This window comes from Brienomyrus brachyistius, chromosome 9 (genome assembly GCF_023856365.1).
Source record: "Brienomyrus brachyistius isolate T26 chromosome 9, BBRACH_0.4, whole genome shotgun sequence".
NCBI lineage: Eukaryota > Metazoa > Chordata > Actinopteri > Osteoglossiformes > Mormyridae > Brienomyrus > Brienomyrus brachyistius.
In genome coordinates, this window is record NC_064541.1 from 10,793,188 (window position 1) to 10,814,378 (window position 21,191).

The window sequence follows — 21,191 nt, forward strand, 5'->3', positions numbered from 1 at the left end:
AAAGGCGTGAAGCGCACGGAAGGATGAGGTCTTCTAAACAGCCCTTCAGGACCCCCACACAGCTCAGCACTCCCTGCCTTCTGTAAGACTTGCTCCATTCAGGATGGCGAACGGAAAAAATGTGAGGCAGGAATAGGAAGGCGGGGGATTTTATCTGTCCGAGGGTTTAACAGGACTAGGGGAAGGAAGAGAATGGGCGATGTGTTCTGTGTGGGGTTCTGAGAGACCCCCAGATGTCTGTTTTATATTATTAGAGATTAGTTACAGGTGAATGAAAGGGCTTTACTAGGTCAAGCCCGTGAGCTTCCTCCCTCACACTGGCCTGTGCATACGAGTCTCTTCAATGCAGTGCTTTCCGTGTATGCTTTCTTCAATGCAGTGCTTTCCGTGTATGCTTTCTTCAATGCAGTGCTTTCCGTGTATGCTTTCTTCAATGCAGTGCTTTCCGTGTATGCTTTCTTCAATGCAGTGCTTTCCGTGTATGCTTTCTTCAATGCAGTGCTTTCCGTGTATGCTTTCTTCAATGCAGTGCTTTCCGTGTATGCTTTCTTCAATGCAGTGCTTTCCGTGTATGCCTGCGTAACACTGTGTCTATCCCACAGTCCTCTGAGAATCTCTCTATATATCTCTCTCCCATAGGTATATCAGTATATATATATATATATATAAAACTAATTGCCTTTTTAATAACTCTAAAGCAGACCCCATAGCCTGTGCTGTATTGCTAGATGCAAAGAACTCTTTAAAATTCACTTAGATTCAAAACACTCAAAAAGAGGAGAACCTGGTGTATTTATTAGTTGATCCTGCTGTTACTGTAGGTCAACGCCACCTGTCGCTGTAATGACATTAAACCTGTATCTGCGTAGAAACTCTAACGGATGTAAGGAGCTCGACATGAGTGGTCTGAGAACATACATGGAGCATCAGTATCGGTGATCTTCAGGAGTAGTGGAGCATCCATATGCATGACATTGTCCTAACATTGTAGTATTAGGGACAGGTTACATAAGTGCTAGAGAACCTAGAGATACTCTAGGGCTGATGGCATCTTGATTCTCTTCTAACCCGAGATGCGCAGACCCCAGATAGAGGTAGAAGCTGGGCAGGGTGAAGGTGGACTTCTCTTGTGGAAGGCTTGACCAAGGGAGGTATGACCCCAGTTTAGTTGTCTTCTTATTGAAGAGGTATTTCATAGTTTTGTGATCGATGACAACAATAAAGTGGAATAATTACATTCATTCAGAAGATGATGTAGTCATTGATACAGTGAGAGATCACACCGACGTTCTCACCACCGACGTTCTCATTTGGTGACCAGGTGAACAAGACTGTGGTCTGACTGGCCAAGGAGAAGAAGAGCAACACTGCTCATTCACACAGACCAAATCGGAGACTCCGAATGCTACCATGGGAACGGAAATGAGGATCTTCGCTCTCTGAATTTCTCCACCTCCCCACCCATCGGGCATTACGTCGCTTCTGACACATTAGCTGCTCTATAACATCTTCTATAAGGAGACGGGGTATCTGCAGCTGACGCGCAACAGGAAGCGGAGTTACTGCACATTAAAAATATAAATAAGTTCCAGCTGATTCGATAACTGTGTGCTAATAACTGCAGGCTGTGTAAGCCTATATACGACAAACAGATGATGAAAGAACAGGGCAGAAAATAAACTAAACATTGACTGATGGGAAAGTGTGAGCGGCCCTTTCAGACCTTAAGTAACCCTTCTGACATGAGCATCTGCTTCTCCTTCAACTCCTCCAGCGTTCAAGGGTCCATTTTATAAAGTACCTTTAATCGGTTGCACCTGAGTGTGATTATCCTAAGAAGCTCATGCTCAAGCATGCAATCCTGTAGCCCCACCGCAGGCTCTGCTGTAAACCTCATGAGGCATGTCTCGCAAATATGTTACTAAGGCAACGTCAAACCCAATATATTGCATAGAATGCCTGAGAAGTAAAGCACAGGGGACATGATAGACTCCCCTACGGATCGTGGAAGTTTTATTTACACAAAAATGTTCTGAGGGCAGAAGGAAAAATGATTGGTTCAGAGACATAACCAATCAGACTGGAGAGGAAGGGGGTCCAAGGAACTAGAGAAGACTATACCAATCAGATGTCTTGGGCCCGCCTGCTGTAGTTGCTTAGATCCACCTCCTCTAGAATCTGATTGGTTATCTTTCTGAACCAACCATTTTTCCCTCTGCCCTCAGAACATTTATGTGTAAGTAATACTCCCAAGAGCTCCGCTGTCCTACAGGATGTATCAGACAGGCTGTCTTTCACATCACACAAGAAGGGTTAGACTCTGCTCTATGTGGTAAAGGAAGCAGCAGTTGCTGTAAATCACATGGAGAGTGTAAGACATTGGTGTACAGGAAGTGTTAGACTCTCCTACAGGTATTACAGGAAGTGTTAGACTCCCCTGTAGCTGTCACAGAATGGGGCAGGTGTTGCTGCATGTCACTTTTTCTAACACTGGTAAAGAACTTACATTACGTAGGTAGGTAGGTGATTTAACGTAATGAGCTACTTCAGAAAATGTGGTGGAATTGGGTCTGGGGGGCTTTTTTAAGGACAATAAAGCACCATGGGCAGTTCTAGCTTTACATGGATAAGCCGGGATCTTGTCGGTTTAGGATTTATATTTCTACACCTGATAGAAGTTCTGTCATTGGATGCCTGTCAATATTATCTGTCTACTAACCATTCAGAATGTCAGTAATGACTTACACGGCAGCCATTGTGCGCTGTAAAATTTTTCAGGCTGAACACAGGGAAGATGCCGCAGCAGTAGGCTTTGAGTGACAGGAGCGAGTGCTTTCATTTGTCCCCGCGTTTTCAAAATGGATAAAAGAGCTCAGGAGGACAGGGATTACGAATAAATGAGTTTCCTGAGAGCAAATGGATTTTTTTTCCTGTACAAGCCAGCAATAACAGGGGTTTAAACGGCAATAAACATGCTCAGTCAGGCTAAATGAGCAGCACTGTCAGGGCCCATACTCTCCCCCAAAGATCGCGCTTTCCTTGGGAACTTCTTCGTGGTTCTGTTTGGCTTTCTTGAAGCTTGTTTCCACACACCTTGGGAGCTGGTTTGCAGTCCTCACTCATTTTTCATTCATTTGGTTATCTGATTTTGAAACATTTACTAGAGAGACTGAAGCTTTGCTGGGGAATTGCTGGTGAGAATGCTTTTGTTTTGTGTCACCATCATATGTTTAGACCTCCAACCTGTAGAGGGCGAACTGCTTATCTGTCTCATCTCCTTTTCTTTGTGCTTAAATGGTTACCTAACCTGCCAGATTAATGAATGCACCTGTCTGAACCAACACTCTGTTCATTCAGAGGCTAAACTGCATTAAGAAGGGCGACAGAAGGAGAACCACATATATCTATCACCTTTATTTTCCTTTAAAGTTACATGACTCCCCCTTTTAGGGTCTTTAAGCTAAGGAGATGTGTGGTTCGTTCCAAGAGAAAACCGCGCTGCAAATTCCACTGCCATGATTACGCTAACCAGGAGGTGGGTGGACGAGACTCCACAGTCTGTTGCTTTTCTCGTCTTAATTAAACAAGTCATCAAAACCGTCTCACTGCAGAGGACCCTTGTGCTGGTCTGCACAGCTTTTCACAGGCATGAAAATACTGTGCAGTAGCACAGAGCCACTATGCCGAAGTCCAGAGAGGAGGCTCGCCGAGTGAACATTTCATACAAACCCAAAGGCTCAAGCACTGCGCTAACATGTAGAATTGGCCGTGACATGCAGCGTCAGTCAAAAAAAGCCCCATTCGACCTGTTTCTCCCTCGTCTGAGTTACACCGGCGCGCCGATGCACCGTTCTCCCTACCGCTGGTTAAAAGGAGGCTTAAGATAGCAGCGGCTTTGAGGGAAGGAGCGGAAAAGGAACGGTAGAAGCTTATGGTTGCTCTGGCAACGACCCCCCCTTCCCCCATGCCCACCTCCCATGGCACGTTCTTCAGAGGGCTGAAATAATGAGCAGAGACACAGAGGAGAATTAATGCTCACACCATGGGCTCCCGCCGCTAGGGTTCCCATCCTAGCTGCACCTCGCTCGCTCGCGAAGGCTGTTTAGCCTCTTCCTTATTATATCGCTCTCCCGATGCCGGTCTCAGATTTAATAAGCTTATAAAGCAATTTTCTTTGCAGAACCTTTACAGCCGTATACACACTATAGAGTCACTCTGCCCCAAGCTGTGAGTTTTCATTTGGGAGGTTCATTTGGGGCCTCCGCAGGCCCGAGACGGATCCGTCGCCTGCATGGGGGCCCCATCCAGCATCCTCACGACGGAACCGGCAAATGAAACGTTTTCTCTCCCTCTCCTGCTGTCTCTTGCCCCTTCTCCTGCCAACGTTTCCCAATATGGAGCCTTCCCCGGGTAACTTCCAAAAAGTTTTCGCGCAAGTAAAAAAAAAAAAAAAAAAAACACACATTTGTAGAGAGTGTGAAACGCGCTTTGTCCGATTGTGCTGTGCGTGAGAGGGATCGTGAGCATGGCGAGAGTAAAAAGTGATGTTTAAATGACTTATTAAAAGCAAGGAACAAGCTTCAGAGATTAATGAGAAGTATAGAGTCAGACAGATGGAAAAAACTCCTCTTACAAAGTCCTAATTATGTCTGCTAAATGAGGTGAGAATTGAAACCTTCTGTTTTGTGCTAATCTGCAGGGTATCGTCTTGACTTTGATGATGATGTGCTGTGAATTTGTTTATTTTTAACATCTGATTTATGGAGGATATTAGCAACTCTGTCCACAGGCTACGACAAAGGGTGGAGATTTCACAAAGAAAGACTCGCTTACGCGCGCAGGGGGCTCTGTTCGCATCTTCAGTGCAACGCAAACACATTCCAGCTCGAAAGTGTTCACAGCTGTGCGCCAAACTTCGCCTCCTGCATCAAAAACTATTTTCGCTTGCAACCTACACAAACATTCCACATGCAATGACTGACTGCTAAGAAAAACGCTTCATGTTCTGAGTGATTTTCCTTTACACCTTAGCTGTAAAGTTATTAAATTCCCAGAAGAGCAAACATCTAACCTTTCTACAGACATTTATTAATGTCACATTATTATTGTTTATTAAAATAGACAAACTATTACATTATGAGAATACCAATCATATCAGCATTGCCCTGAAACCTTCCTCTTACTGTAAATACTCATTCTAAGGATAAAACATATTCATTATAAATCTTATATAGAGTCTTTGACTTAATCCAGATTTTTTTATGTGACATACACTTTCTTTTGAGTGTAAATAAACACAAAGGCTGATATTGACCGAGACATCTAGTCCTGCCTCCACTACAATCTGATTGGTTATCGCTCAGAACCAATCATTTTTCTTTCTGCCCTCAGAACATTGTTGTGTAAGTAAACCTCCCATGAACATAAAGCCTTCGTGTAGGTATCAAGACAGATATGTATTAGAGATCACAGTTTACCTTCATGCATATCCTCATTTGATGCTTTATATGTGTCTACATTTGATGCCTACATAAATCTCAGAGACAAATACCTTTACAGAAGTCAATATTAATTGCATTTTTATCAAGGCTTTAGGGTGGGTGATTTTTAAAGAACAATGACCCTTTCCTTCTGCTGATCACTATGTACAGGATACTAGATATGCCCCAGCAGCCTGAAGCTTCATGCTGACTTTCAGCAATTTCTTTACGAAAAGTCTGAAAAGGCTTAGCTGAGTGGTAATGTAATTTTTCCCCATTATGTAACAATGGTGATCAAATTCCTGCAACTAACACCAAGAGAGTGATGGAGTTCTAAGCCTGGAAGACGGCGGTAATAGTACAAAGAGAGAGATGGATCGCTGTGCCCTGGAGACAACAGTTAATCCAGAGAATGTATAGGAAGCACCATGGATACAACAGATATAGCCCAGGGAAGTGATGAAGCTCTGGAGATAGAAGCTAATCCACAGAGAATGATGGAGCTCAGTGCCCTGGAGACAGAAACTAACCTACAGATAATGATGAGGCTTCCTAGACTGGAAACATAAGCTAACCCACAGAGAATGATGGAGATCAGTGTCCTGGGGACAGAAGCTAACCCACAGAGAATGATGGAGATCAGTGTCCTGAGGACAGAAGCTAACCCACAGAGAATGATGGAGATCAGTGTCCTGGGGTCAGAAGCTAACCCACAGAGAATGATGGAGATCAGTGTCCTGGGGACAGAAGCTAACCCACAGAGAATGATGGAGATCATTGTCCTGGGGACAGAAGCTAACCCACAGAGAATGATGGAGATCAGTGTCCTGGGGACAGAAGCTAACCCACAGAGAATGATGGAGATCAGTGTCCTGGGGACAGAAGCTAACCCACAGAGAATGATGGAGATCAGTGTCTTTGGGACAGAAGCTAACCCACAGAGAATGATGGAGATCAGTGTCCTGGGGACAGAAGCTAACCCACAGCAAATGATGCCAATCACTCTTTTGGAGAAAGAGGCCTTCCCAGAGACTATGCTGGAACTAAATGTTCTTGAGATAACAGCTATAGTCCAGAGCGAGAAACAGAGGTCTATGCTCTGGAAACAGAAGGTACCTCAGAGAGAAAATTATGGGACTCCCTGCACTGAAGACATCCTGGAAGAAAAACCTAAAACTGGAAGAGAATGATGGAGTTCACCACACTGAAGAAGGTAGCTGGCCTAAAGCCAGTGTTAAACAACCGTGATCATTTCATTACTTTCCCATCAATCCATAACTTAAGAACTACTATGAAAAACTGTGGTTGGTAACCTTCAGGTTCCCCACATTTCCCTACTGAGAAACACCTAAAGAAGGACAAAAGAACACAGACCTTAGGCTGTGTTAAAAATCGATTCATGAAATCAATCTCCTTTCCCATTCTTTTGTGGGGTTTTAGTGCAATGAAACGACAGAAGTACAGTCCCTGAGGTAATCGCCCGTACGTGGTGTCATTGAAATACACAGCAGATTAATAAGAGTGGACACCGCACTCTCTGCATCAGTCAAGTGCCCAAAAGCGTCATAAAACTTTATTTTTCAGTTTTCTGCTACAAACCAAAATCTGCACTGGTCCAGGAACTAATCCATAATGGAACCCTAATAGCACAATTTTCACTTTATAACACATGATTTTTGTGCATTGTCCTTCCAAAGCAGGTCCCATTCCTGTGTATGATTCTCAGGGTGTAAACCTATACTTAGGCTTAAAGTTGTGGGCTGTGAATACTGGTGCTAGGAGGAGGCTGTGATTGCCATGTGCTGCCCATAGCTACATAAGTAAGCTCACTTCCTCTTAAATACACTTTGTGTTCCATTAGATTAAACTGAGCAGAGACAGACAGTGGACAGAAGTCTCAATATGCATCAAAATGTGTCTGAAGACATAGCTGAGAGTGCAGCTCCTTAATCCCCCCGCCATCTACAGTCAAATTATAAAGGGAACAGAACCAGAACACTTTTTTGTCCTTATCCAACATGCAGTTGCCCTTCATCTTAATGGAATGTATGAGCTTCCTGATCAAAATGCGTCCATGCTCCAGGTTGACTTTGCACGGCCGACCGCTGAGTGGGGCTGTCGCCAGTAAGCTCGCGGCCGCCGTCATCACTGCCCCCGCTCGAGATCTGCTGGGTCCAGTCCGTTAATGTGCCTTTTCTGATGACAGCTTAGAGACCTTTAATTGTCCTTCAGCTTTTCAACAGGGCTGCAATACCATGGGGGGGGTGCTAGTTACATATTTTAGTGCCCCCACCCCCCCCCCCCTCAAATTATTGCCACTGCCAATGCGTGAGCACATCCACCACAGCTTGTTATAGAATTTAATCCCGAGGTGAATTATTCAAAGAAGACAGAGAGGCTGAGTAATAATGGAAGTATCGCTTTAAATATTTAGCATCTGTTCCATCAAAGTCTGAGGAGAATAACCCCATTCCCAGACGGAATAGGATGTTTGCATCACAGCCTTAGTCATGTCTAATTGGATGGGACAGTCTAATGGTAAAATCTGATTGGTCTCCCGTTCACCCAACCCAATAGGTCCTGCTATTCCACGCATTAGATATTACCTCACAACATAACATTTTACCTTAATCAGTTATGAAACTGCAATGTTTTATAACTTTGATATGGAAACTGAGCTGCCTTCCTCTCAGTTGCCAGACCAGATTGCAGGATTTATTTATATTTCTGTGCAGTGTGTTTGTAAAAGTGCTACTCTAGATTTCTAGATCTTTTATTTGTCTTCTCATGTTAATGTTGTCATTGCTATATACTCTGCTGTGCTTCATAACAAAATTATGAATTTTATTAATATATTTCTTCCAGCTTTATGTGTGTAATGGGACAAACTCCCAGTGTCAACAATAATAATAAAGAAATGCATGAAAAACAAAGGCATTGGAGGTTCTCTTGTGTTAATCTTGGAGCTGTCAGTCAACCCCAAGTATGTAATATCTTCTCATAACAGCAAAGTTCATCCCATAAGATGAAAGTAATCAAACCGACGGATGGCATGCAGAAGAAACGTCTGTAACAGCAAATAAAGGTGAGGAGCTGGGTTAAATTAAAAACAGCACAAAAAATATTAATACAGAAACACTTATAGGTTATGGGAATACTTTGATTAAGTGGAGACAGATGATACAAATGAAGCAGCTAATATTAGTGTGTTTACCATGGTATCGCAAAGAGAGGTGACTCAGTGTGACACTGTGTCCTCACACCTCCAGGAGCTGCCGTTTGAATCCCGCCCCCGCTCTCTGTGTGTAGTTTGCATGTTTTATTGTGTATTATGTGTGTAGTCACATACGTATTCAATTGTGAGGACCAAGTGTCCCCACAATGAGACAAGAAATGGATATTTTTACTTTGCGGGGACATTTTATTGGTCCCCACAAGGGGAAACGCAATTTTATAAAAATCTGTATGCAGGGAATACAGAGTCGCGTATCCTACCCAGCCTACAATGGTCTCCAGCCCCACAACCTGGTGGGGGATATGGGGGGGGTGGGTATGAGACCCGCAGATGAATAGATGAACAATAGCTGGGTAGGCAGACCAACTTCACCGCTGGTATTCAGTGGTCGCAGCCTGTTCTGTCTCCCTGGATTCACAACGCAAAACAAAAATGCTTTAGCTACTGCTTATAAGCTTACTTTGCAAATTGTATGCATATATTTTAGGTCATTAACATGCATTATACAAGACAAAATTTTTCCATGAGCTGTATGTATTAGCTATAATGTAAATTACCCTATATATTATAATGTGTGTAAATTACCATAGAACGTTAACACATGTAAATTACTGGAGAACTTTAACACATGTAAATTACCCTAAAGGCTACATTACATGTGAAATATTCTGTGGAATATAACACATGAAAATTTCACTATAGGCTATGACACCAACATTTGTTCCTGCTCAGCTCGCCCGTCCCGTCCCCCACACCACACACCACACTCAGAGTCGATGCGGGAGTGAAGAGCATATCTTCCAGGCCCTAATGAGTGCTGTCATCCAGCAAAGTATCAGTGTGGAGTAGTGGAGTGAAATGTAGTGTAGCATAATAATGTATTGTAATATAGTGAAATGTAGCATAGCATTGTAATGTACCACAGTACAGTGAACTGCAGCATAGCATTGTAACGTGCCATAGTACAGTGAAATGTGGCATTGCACTGTAACGTGCCATAGTACAGTGAAATGTGGCATTGCACTGTAACGTGCCATAGTACAGTGAAATGTGGCATTGCACTCTAATGTGCCATAGTACAGTGAAATGTAGCATAGCATTGCAAAGTTTCATAGTATAATGAAATGTCGCGTACCATAGAATTCTGTAATATTGTAAAATGCAACATACCATAGCAGTATACTGACAATGTGTAGAGGAGACAGCTGACACTAAAGGACCAAATATTTTTCATTGACTGTATTATTGTTTTTCTACTGATTGTATATATCTCCGTGCTACGTAATGTGTAGTGCATTGAAGGATGTAAGTGATGAGTGTCAGAAAGTGTTCTAGTGTGTTATCCACAGCATTAGCTGTTAGCTTGGGTTAAACCAACCAAAGATGTCGCACAATAATTTAGTTACACTATACAGAATACACACGGCTTCCTGATATAAATTACAAAGATATAATTTCATAATCTGTTTTCCATAGGCAATTATCCACCATAAGACTGCAGTGAGTCTGCAAGCTATTCCACAGACCAGACATATTTCAAATAGATGCATGTTACATAATATTAGATAATGCATTTTTAAGACCGACGGCGGTAAAGGTGTCCTTTTTCAAATGAATGTGTGACATAAGCTAAATAAAGCTTACATAATATTTTCAGTTTACTGTCATGTCCTGGATCCATTTGAAAAATGAAAGAATGTAAGTACACTTACTCTTGAAACTTGCAGCTCCAGTACAACCTTTTTAGTGTCAGCGGCATCGCTCCCAACCTAAGGTTGAAACGAAACGTGTTAAAGCCGACTGAAAGATTTGTGTCCCTTCATTACGGGATGTTTTGCCACAGCACTCTGCAGTTTGTCATCTTAAAGTTTTCCCGATCAATAGTGGGCTCTGCACCACACTCACTAGTGAATGGGCGTGCATTCTATACGGAAAACGCAGATTTTGCTGGGAGTCTAATTGGCATCTTTTGTAAGTGAGGTTTCGACCCTCATTCATCGTCCTAGCATCCTGCAGTTTGCCACGGTGTTGTGCATCTCTACAGGGGTTGGCAGCTTCAGTGTGACCCTGTCCTCCTCCCCAGCAGACAGAAGAATGGATTCAGGGCCCGCCAGTTCATTTTTTTCCCTAATGACATTAAAAACGATGACGATAAAACAGACCACTTTCCACTCAGAGGGTTATAGCCTAGCAGATTTAAAACGGTAGAAATGGTATATGTGGCACCAAACCGAATCAATCTGTCTCCCACCACCCCTAAAATGCTTCACGATATAGCCACTAGGTGGCAGTGTGTCCCATAGTCATGGTGTGAGAGTTGTGACTTATGATCAGTGCAAATGAGGCATATTCAAAATGCACAAAGTATAATTCCTTCCACCGCGACAGATACTAACGCTATCAAGTATATTAGCAGCTTACATTTTCATCATTATTCATCCTTCGCGAGCTGAAAAGGGGAAGAGATGCCTGGAGGGAAAGTGCACACACACACACACACACGCACACACATTTAGCACTACAGAGAAGTGCCTAGGCAAAGTGGCAAAGCCATTATTGTAGTGGACACAGACAGTGGACCTGGGGAAGACATTTTCTTTCTTTTTTAAGCCCCATAGCGATGGGGGGAGTAGCTTCTAAGCTAAAATTACATTTGAGTAAGAAAGAAGACTGTAAAAATTGTACGAAAAGCATTTGAGCCTTTAGAGTTAACACTCTGTGTTAAAAATAAATAAATAAATAAATCCCAGAAAGCAATAAGCCAAGTCTAGTATTCTGGGTGTACATATTCACAGGGTGTCCGTTTGCCCTAAACACTTATCAAAGTACAGGGTCACAGTGAATCTAGAGCCTTAATAAGGAAACACACACAGACAAAACACTATTTATAGGCTACAATTCATTCACTGCAGGGGTAAATGTGCGTAGCAGGAGGAATCCCCTACAAAGATAAGAATTCCAAAAGAATTGTTCTGGGAAAGGCAATCAAACACCCAACATATTGGGGATGGGAATCAAACAAGCAATATACTGGGGATGGGAATCAAACACGCAATATACTGGGGATGGGAATCAAACACACAATATAGTGGGGATGGGAACAAAACACCCGACATATTGGGGATGGGAATCAAACACGCAATATACTGGGAATGGGAATCAAACACACAATGTAGTGGGGATGGGAACCAAACACCTGACATATTGGGGATGGGGATCAAACACACAACATACTTGGGATGGGAATCAAACACACGACCTCCCGTGTATGAGGCTTTAGTGCAACATATCAAGGCATATTTACTTAAGAGCCAAATAATATTCATTCATCCTACTATCGACCTGTTTAATCTCAGGCAAACTGTCATTTGGGGAGCGGAGATACACCAGCATAAATCTGCAGAAGCCAGGCAGTTTATGTAGCAGTTTTTTTTTGTTTAACTTAATTGTTTTTCTCTTGGCCTAAACACAAAAATATACGAAGAAAATGCAGTTCTAACAAGCATAAAGTTTATACAAAAAGTCATAATAGCAGTATCTGATTAGAAAAACTTTCCAGTACAGCATAAGTAAAATACCAAACAATCCAACTATGTTAAATAACTTAAATCTTTACTCAAGGAAAATCCATGTATCCATCTTCCATATCTGCTTATCCAGTGGAAGGTCATGTATTGCCGGGAGCTTTTAGCTGGACCTTGACAATCAATATGTGATTCAAAACGGTTTCTCCCTTGATTTTCGGCAAGAAGGACACAATCTATGTGCTTATGCAGATCCCAAACACAAGCACAATGACTCAGATTTAGCAGCAGTTCAGCAGCTAATCTGAGACTCGTTCTGCTGATGTCCGGGAATCTGTAGAGCATGAGCGGCCGCTGGTCGGGCAGAGACCTGCCACATTTTCACAGAAATATGTTCAGGGTGCGATTGTGCTGACAGACAGGGAGAAGGAGAGCGAGAGGAAGCAACGGAGAGGGAGAGAGAAAGGGAGAGGGTGAAGGAGGGAGAGAGTGGATGTGAAAGCGAGACAGACTGTTTCTGACAGGAGGGATGTTTAGCCCCGTGGCACAGTGGGGTACTCAGACTGCACAGCGGGGCCCCCGCTCTGCATGGCTCCGTCACACTCTCACACACACTCATCAGCAGATCCCGGAACAGATTTATGGACGTTTCCGAGCGTGCATCATGGAATGTCCTGGTTAAGGGCTTATTGACATGAATGCCATCTTTCTTTTTGGGTGTGTCCTGGCTTATGGGACTGTGATTCCGCATCTAGCTGATCCTGGATGCTTATGTCATGCTAGTTATCCTGTATATGAGTGAATGGGGGAGGGGAAAAAAGAAGAAATACTACCACACCCAAGTGATGACATGCCCTCTTAGGCCCCGCCCACACTGATAAACATGCACATAGCCATACTCTTTTGAATATAGCCATTTTCAGCAGACTGATCCAATGCAGTATTTCAGGTTCACACTACATCCCTGTAGAGGATAAGCACGTATGCAGGATACAGTAGGTAGATAGCTCAGGCTTGCATAGATACTTAGGTATCTGATATCTGTATTTTCAATTATGCCTGTGTAGGGGGCAGTAAGGTATTTAAAGGAATACTGAACACAGAGATTGATTTATTTACTAATTTGTGTTTTGTGAAAATGTGATGGGGATGCCATGCACTATATATGCCTGAAGCCGTATAAAACAAGAAATTATGTAAAGAGGGGCTTGGCTGTGGTAGGCAGGGAGACAGTGGGTTGACCTGCTCTTTCAAAGTACCGTGCACCATCCAAAACACATAACTGCAACCAATGTCATTAATAAGATCCACAATCCATCCTGAAAGTTCTTTGAGTCATGCGAATTACTCACTCTCATGCCAGGAGAAGGTTAAGCCTGATTCGAGAGCATGACAGCCAGAGTTCGTAGCATCGAAAGCTGATTTCTGCAACGGAGAGTCTGCACAAGTGGCCCCGTAAAAATACCCTGCGAATGACTTTGAAAGCCGCACGCTATGATGCCACCTGATGAGACGCTTGGAAAAGATCTTTCTTGCTGTGTATTCAGCGTGTCATTGCCAACATCTGACTTTCCAAAATCATTGCAAAAAAAAAATAAAAAAATTAAACAGAATTTCTTTAACCCAAATGAAATTAGTTCCATTTACGCTGTTACGGAGTTTAGAGATCAACAACTTCATTACGATAATAATTTCATTAGGGCTCAGCAGGATACCCAGCTGCCTGCAGGGCTGGGTTCTTCCTCCCCAGCTCTGCATGAGTTTGTGTCTCCTCCTGGGTTCTTACCCCCTCTGTCCAAGGACAGGCAGTTCAGGTGATCTGAAGGCTCTTAAACAGCCTGTATTTTGCCACTTTATCAGAGTGTGTCTCTAGCACACTGTGCCCCCTTCAATAGGCCACTGATCATATCAGTGCTCTCTGCATAAACAAACACTGTGTAAATGCATTCAAACCATAACTGGACCACATCTTCTGAATATGAAACATATTCATGCTGTGAGGCATGGAAACCAAATGTGGAAAACAATTTTAAAACACAGCATGCTGTCATCTGAGTAAGACTTAACTAAACTGTCTAAACATCTGCTCCATAACTACTGATGTCCTCACTTAAAAACTCTCCTTTTGAAATTTGTGCAACTGACCAATAACACCCAAGCATGCCTCTAGTTACAGTTCCGTAAATAAACTGTACCATTAAGATAATAATTACACTACAAAAGTCATATCTAATGTAGTTCTTTAGTCACGGCCTTGTAAGCAACTTTGTAATTACAGCTTTACAGGATAACCTGGCACCTCTAAACACTCGCAGTGGATGCAAGCATTTAATAACTGGCAAAACACCCGCTCTGCAAACGGATCGTGAGCATATGTTTTCGCAACTGGTGCGACTCCCAGAGGGATGCGGGTGTCAAGCCCATTTGGGCGGAAGGGAGTCGAAGAGACAGGCCCGATTGGACACAGCGCTCAGCTCTCCTGGAGGCTCCTCAGTGAAGCGCCGAGCACATTACATCCACGCTCAATCACTTGTCAACGCTCGATGGGTCGTCATTAGATGATGAGATATGTTTTTTTACCCAATATGTATATTAAGGAATGCTTCGCCCCTGAGCTATTGTCCCTGTTGAGCTTGACAGTTCAGAATTTGAGCCACAAACCCTGCTCTTTAACCAGCCATGCTCTCTGTTTCCCCTGGCTGACAATGACACCTGTGTAAAGCATTCGTTTAACCAGCATTCTACCTCAAGGCGTGCAGGTACCTCCTTGCTGTGCGCTAGCTTTAATGTAGCTTTCATTTAGCAGGCGTGCTACCACAAGGTGTGTGGACACCTCCGTGCTGCGCCATAGTTTTAGTTTAGCGTTTAGCCAGCATGCTACCAGAAGGTGTGCAGGTACCTACCTGCTGTGCGACAGCTTTAATGTAGCTTTCATTTAGCCAGCATGTTTATCGCCAGGTCTACAGTCACCTCCACGCTGTGGAGCAACTTTAATGTAGCTTCCATCTAGCTAGCCTGCTAGCACAAGGTGTGGAGGCTCTGTGCTGTAACTTTCATTTAGCCAGCATACTATTCCAAAGTGTGCGGGCACCTCTGTAGTGTACAGTAGCTTTCATCTAGCCAGCATGCTATCCCAAAGTGTGCGGGCATCTCTGCAGTGTGCAGTAGCTTTCATTTGGCCAGCATGCTATCCCAAAGTGTGCAGGCACCTCTGTAGTGTACAGTAGCTTTCATCTGGCCAGCATGCTACCCCAAAGTGTGCAGGCATCTCTGTAGTGTACAGTAGCTTTCATCTGGCCAGCATGCTATCCCAAAGTGTGCGGGCACCTCTGTAGTGTGCAGTAGCTTTCATTTGGCCAGCATGCTATCCCAAAGTGTGCGGGCATCTCTGTAGTGTGCAGTAGCTTTCATCTGGCCAGCATGCTATCCCAAAGTGTGCGGGCATCTCTGTAGTGTGCAGTAGCTTTCATTTGGCCAGCATGCTATCCCAAAGTGTGCGGGCACCTCTGTAGTGTGCAGTAGCTTTCATTTGGCCAGCATGCTATCCCAAAGTGTGTGGGCACCTCTGTAGTGTACAGTAGCTTTCATCTAGCCAGCATGCTATCCCAAAGTGTGCGGGCACCTCTGTAGTGTACAGTAGCTTTCATCTAGCCAGCATGCTATCCCAAAGTGTGCAGGCACCTCTGTAGTGTACAGTAGCTTTCATCTAGCCAGCATGCTATCCCAAAGTGTGTGGGCACCTCTGTAGTGTGCAGTAGCTTTCATCTAGCCAGCATGCTATCCCAAAGTGTGCGGGCACCTCTGTAGTGTACAGTAGCTTTCATCTAGCCAGCATGCTATCCCAAAGTGTGCGGGCACCTCTGTAGTGTGCAGTAGCTTTCATCTAGCCAGCATGCTATCCCAAAGTGTGCGGGCACCTCTGTAGTGTACAGTAGCTTTCATTTGGCCATTTAGCAGTACTTTTCATCTAGTCAGCATGCTAGCACATGATATACTGATATATCCGTGATAGGTGGTACAATTACTGTAGCTTTTGGTTAGCCAGACTGCCACTCCAATAGTGTGCAGGCACCTTGAACTGTGCTATCTGGTTGCAGTAACAAAGCTTTAATTGAACATGTTTGAGCTGTAAGCTGCATGAGTAACTTTGGACTAACCTTGGGAAGCAGCCAAATATCCATCTGTCGCTTTTCCATAGTCCCTTGTTCAGTTACCTTGTGGTGACACAAAACTTATTCTGGGAACAGTAGGATAAGCACACACACTGTCACACACACAGCAAGGGACAGACAGATTTTATTTTTTATTCAAAAAAGAAGCAAAAACTGGGAAATTAAATTAAATTGTTGCAAAATTCATATCTGTATTAACAGAAATTCTGTACAACAATGAATAATGAATAATGGTTAATATGATAACAATGCCTTTAAAATATCACCTTAACCATATTGTGAAAAATATATATTTATTGAAGAACGTTAATGTTACAAACTGTGAGCCATAGAACTATTTCAAAAAGGTATGGACCGTAAATCTGCCTTTGTCTCCTGTACCGTCTGGGATCCACCATTATCATTAAAGCCCAATTAAATCTTTATGAATCAGCCACTGTTAATGATAATTAGAAAGACAACTGCAAAATGAGGAACATAAAAATGCATATGCAACGCTGCCTCTCGCAGTGTGGGAGGCTCTGTACTGCTACAGCGTTCACGGAGATTTCCAAAGTCATTGCACTTCACGAAGAAGGATGAGGAGACAAAGAGAGCAGGAAAGATGCCAGCATGTGGTTGTATCTTAGTACAGGGTGACTGATATGTCTCACCACTGCATCGTCTATTTTCATGGCTTTATGCAGTCAGATATAAAACCAAAGTATCTAGTATGAGTGACTAATAGCCAGCTCCTTATTTAACCCTTAGTGTTTGCTCATTTTTCCTAGTCTCCAGTACTGTTTAGTTTTTATATGTCCACCTGTTCCTTGTTTGCCCCGAGTCCTTGTGATTGGTTAACTGTTTATGATTCTCAGCTGTCCTGCACTCGTTCCTCTATTCTGCTGTATTCTATTCTATCCCTGAGTTGCTCAGCTCCCAAATGTATTTGCTTTGTGATTTCTTTCTTACATTCTTATTTCTGCCGTTTTGTTTTGACCCCTTGCGGCCCTTTTATTATGAGCCTCCCCTGTTGTGTTCAGCTCTGCTTAATAAACCCCTTCGGTATCAGAGACGCAAGTGGATCGTCACCGTTTTTTTTCTGCCATGACACGCTGTGACAATTTATCACATTTCTGATGAACAGTACTGAAACCTAAATTTTATATGCAAAACATTTCAATAAAACCAGTAAGCTTATTGTTATTATATGTTTGTGCATTTAACATTTGTATAGAGTGACTTGGACTTGGCCTGCACTGGGTTGATGCCCCATCCTGGATGGTACCCTGCTTTGTGCCCGTAGTCTTTGGGATAGGCTCCAGACCCCCCATGACCCTGAATAGGATACAGTAAGTGGTTACAGAAAAAGGATGGATGGATGGAATGACTTGGATTTAGACTCAGGCTCTCACTCATGACTCGTGACTTGCAATAGGGTAACTTGACTCCAGCCCTAGTTAAGTCAGAGTTATAAGCACAAGCTTTACTGTACATGCCAGGCTAGGGACCGGCAATTTGTAGGATGCTGTTGTAGCGGACAGCCATTGCTTCCTTCCTGACTCATCACTGGTTTTAGTTTTGAATGAACTGCTTTTGGTGAATCATTCCAGGATGAACAAGTTCTTCTAATCTTATCTGCAGAAGCTAATAGGAACCTCAGATGCACCTTATTAGTACCAAGTATGCTAGAGCAGTAAACTCTGCTTTCTGCATAATTTTGCAGCTGCCCTGGGCACAAGAATCAATTTTTACTCCTCAGGGTCTCTTTATTTATTATCTCTGTTTATTCATTCATTCCCCAAACAGTCAAAAACCTCACTAGGAAAATTTGTGTTGGTTACTAAGTGTATCACATATGGATGAACTTATTAAAGATTTTGGGTTCCTGGTTCTTTGATGGGCCTTATGGAGGGTGATCGCGATATTAGTATTAAATTATGTATGTGTGTATATTAGGTGATTTGAAAAGTTCTAAATCGGCTCTTTTGCATGAAGTCCTGCAAAACTGTAATGGATGTTAAATTATCTCTATGATTGAGTAAGTTCTGGAATGATTTTGTTTTGAATTGAGTTTGGGGGAACTGCTTGTCGGTTCTGAAGGGTGCCTGAGTGAGTTCTGGATTATGCAGGCGACGAATTGTACATATGCTTGCTTTTATGTTTTGTCTAACGTTACAAAGTTTAAAATTAGTTATCAATATTTGTGAGTGCATTTAAAGTGAAGACAAAGGGCGTAATGATATGCATATTCATCAGGTGCCGTTCTGTGATTTTCCGTTTGGAATGCACGATGAAAAGAATTGCTACATTTCATGAGAGTTATGTCTTTGTAGACTGCGTCCTTCAAAGGTCAAACAGGAAGTGTTGTCAAATGGGACGGTCTGGCCTATGGATAATTTCCTAGTTGCATTTCCAGCTGTTCCCGTACCCTTCAGCCACGAAGCGTCACTAGCCAGGACACACTGACTTTACCACTGTGCTATAATCTTGGGATGGACTAGGTTGTGAAGGATCCATCTTGTACACCCTCCAAGGTGCAGAAACAGAAGGACATGTTTCTAGGTCACGTTTGAGGAACCTTCGACATGGGACAGCCTTGTTGTGCCGCTGTGACAAATTAGGCCATGAGATGCAGCCTTCGAAGGATGCAGCCCCTGAACTGGAGCACAGCTTTCCCATTATCTTTGGTTTACAAATGTTCCTAATTGTGTTTGAAGTTTTAATAATAAACAATTTTGTTAAAGTTTCCCTGTTGTACTGATATTACAATGAACCGTGAATCCAAGCAGATAGCTGTGCTCATGTTTGTCTGTTTACAGTATGGAATCAAAATTATGCCCAAACTCTGGATTTAAATTGAGACAGTACTGGTCCATGATAGCACCTTGCCTGACTCGTGCATTTCAGTCCCCTAATGGTTTCATGTTTCTTGGTGTCATTTTACTTTTTATTTGCAAATAAAAACTTGTTTGCACTTTGGTAAACTTTGGCTGTGTTTAAATTGCTTTATAAATAAACATTTACTTACTTTACTTACAAAATTGTGTGTGCTTGGGCAAATATATTAGCAGTAGCAAATGTGACCAACGTAATTGCAGTACCTTATGTTTAAATTGATATTTTAGAATTTGAACTCTCATGGCAATCTAAAAATCTCCCCCTCAGAGAATCGTGATCTGAATCAATACCCCCCCCCCCCCCCCCCCCCATCCCTAATAAGCATCGGCAGATATATTTAGCAGGCTAGTAGATTTTCACAAGCTGCATAATGCATTTTGTGCACTTTAGATGTATTTATAAGATTACAAATCAGTATCAAAAACAACTGAGTCCAAGTTGTCAGACTATTATTCCAAGTCCGTGTCCTGGACTTGAGTACTACAACCCTGGCCTGAACTAGTTAAGTGGTTAAGTAAGCAATGTAAAAATAAGTGGAGAAGTTGCACACCATACACCATTCTCTGGTCCCCCAGAGACTTAATGGACAAAGATCAACTGGAAATGCAGAGCCAGCTGTATTACAGTTGAAAGCTCTAAGTCTCACAGCAGTGAGCACTGGGGCATGTGTGCAAGGCCCACTGCGCTCAAGGACCCTTGAATTCACCAGTGTGGGAACTGGTGCAGAGAAACATTCCATCTGAAGGGATCCGGTAAAGATGAGAAAGGCAAGTATTACTTTAAAGAGAAGCACAGTTCAAAGGCGCTGCAAAATTAAGAAGCTGTTCAATGAAACTGCAGTCTAATAATGTTCAAAAGCAGCTTTGGTACAAAGAGAAAGACAAGCAACTGTGTTAAAATGTAAATATTTCATATTTTTGCAAAATTCACTAATACTTAAATTATTTTAAAGGTTCTGCTAATACATCACATGAATAAAAATACATCCATCCACCTACTAACTGTTTATTCTGCTCAGCGTTTTGGGGTGTGGGGTGGGGGGGGGGGGTGGGGGAGTTAAGATGTAGCCTATCCAAGGCAATGCAGAGCTGAAGGTGGATGGTGAGATGTGATGTGATGCCTGTCCTTCGCAGGGGGCACACGCATAGGTAATTAAGGGACCCCAATCAGCCTAAATGCACGTCTCTGAAAACCAACACAAGACAGGGAGAACAGTCATAATCCATGTACAATAAGCAGAGGCCGGACTCAACCCCTCAGTCCAGGAGGCTTGATGTTACTCACCCGGCAGAGATGCTGCCCGTAAGTGATATACATCATTTACATGCTAACATGAAGAACATGCTTCTTGAAAATACAAAAGTACCAAGAGGGAGCGACAGTAGGTAAGGAAATAAATAACAATTTGCTGTGATTTAATGTACAATTTACACTTTGACAAAATGCCTGATTTCACCACTATAAGATAAACACATAGATTTTATGCCTTTGCAACTCAGATAATGCTGATTGGCATTTCGGTGAGTCAATATGCTTACCTTGCCTTTAAGATGTGTCCTTAATTAAGTTTCAAAAGTGAAGGCAGCCTCTTCTTGAATCTAAAAACCTTCAGACTATCCAGAGTATTTTTCTGGATTGGATAGATTTGACAAGTAACCCAGAGCAGGTGTTACTAATGATGGAGGACTGTGTTTGGACGAGTAGCGTAGCCCTAATTTGGATAGATGTGACCAGTAACCTAGTATTGGTTTGGAATCACGGGAAACCACACTTTGGATGAGAGAGGACTGATAAAGACAGATGGTGTGGATTCGCTTTGACTTACAGAAATGTTATTCTCTATCGGTGCTGATGTCATTATGACTCTAAATAACAGTGGATTCTCAAGGATAATCAGTCT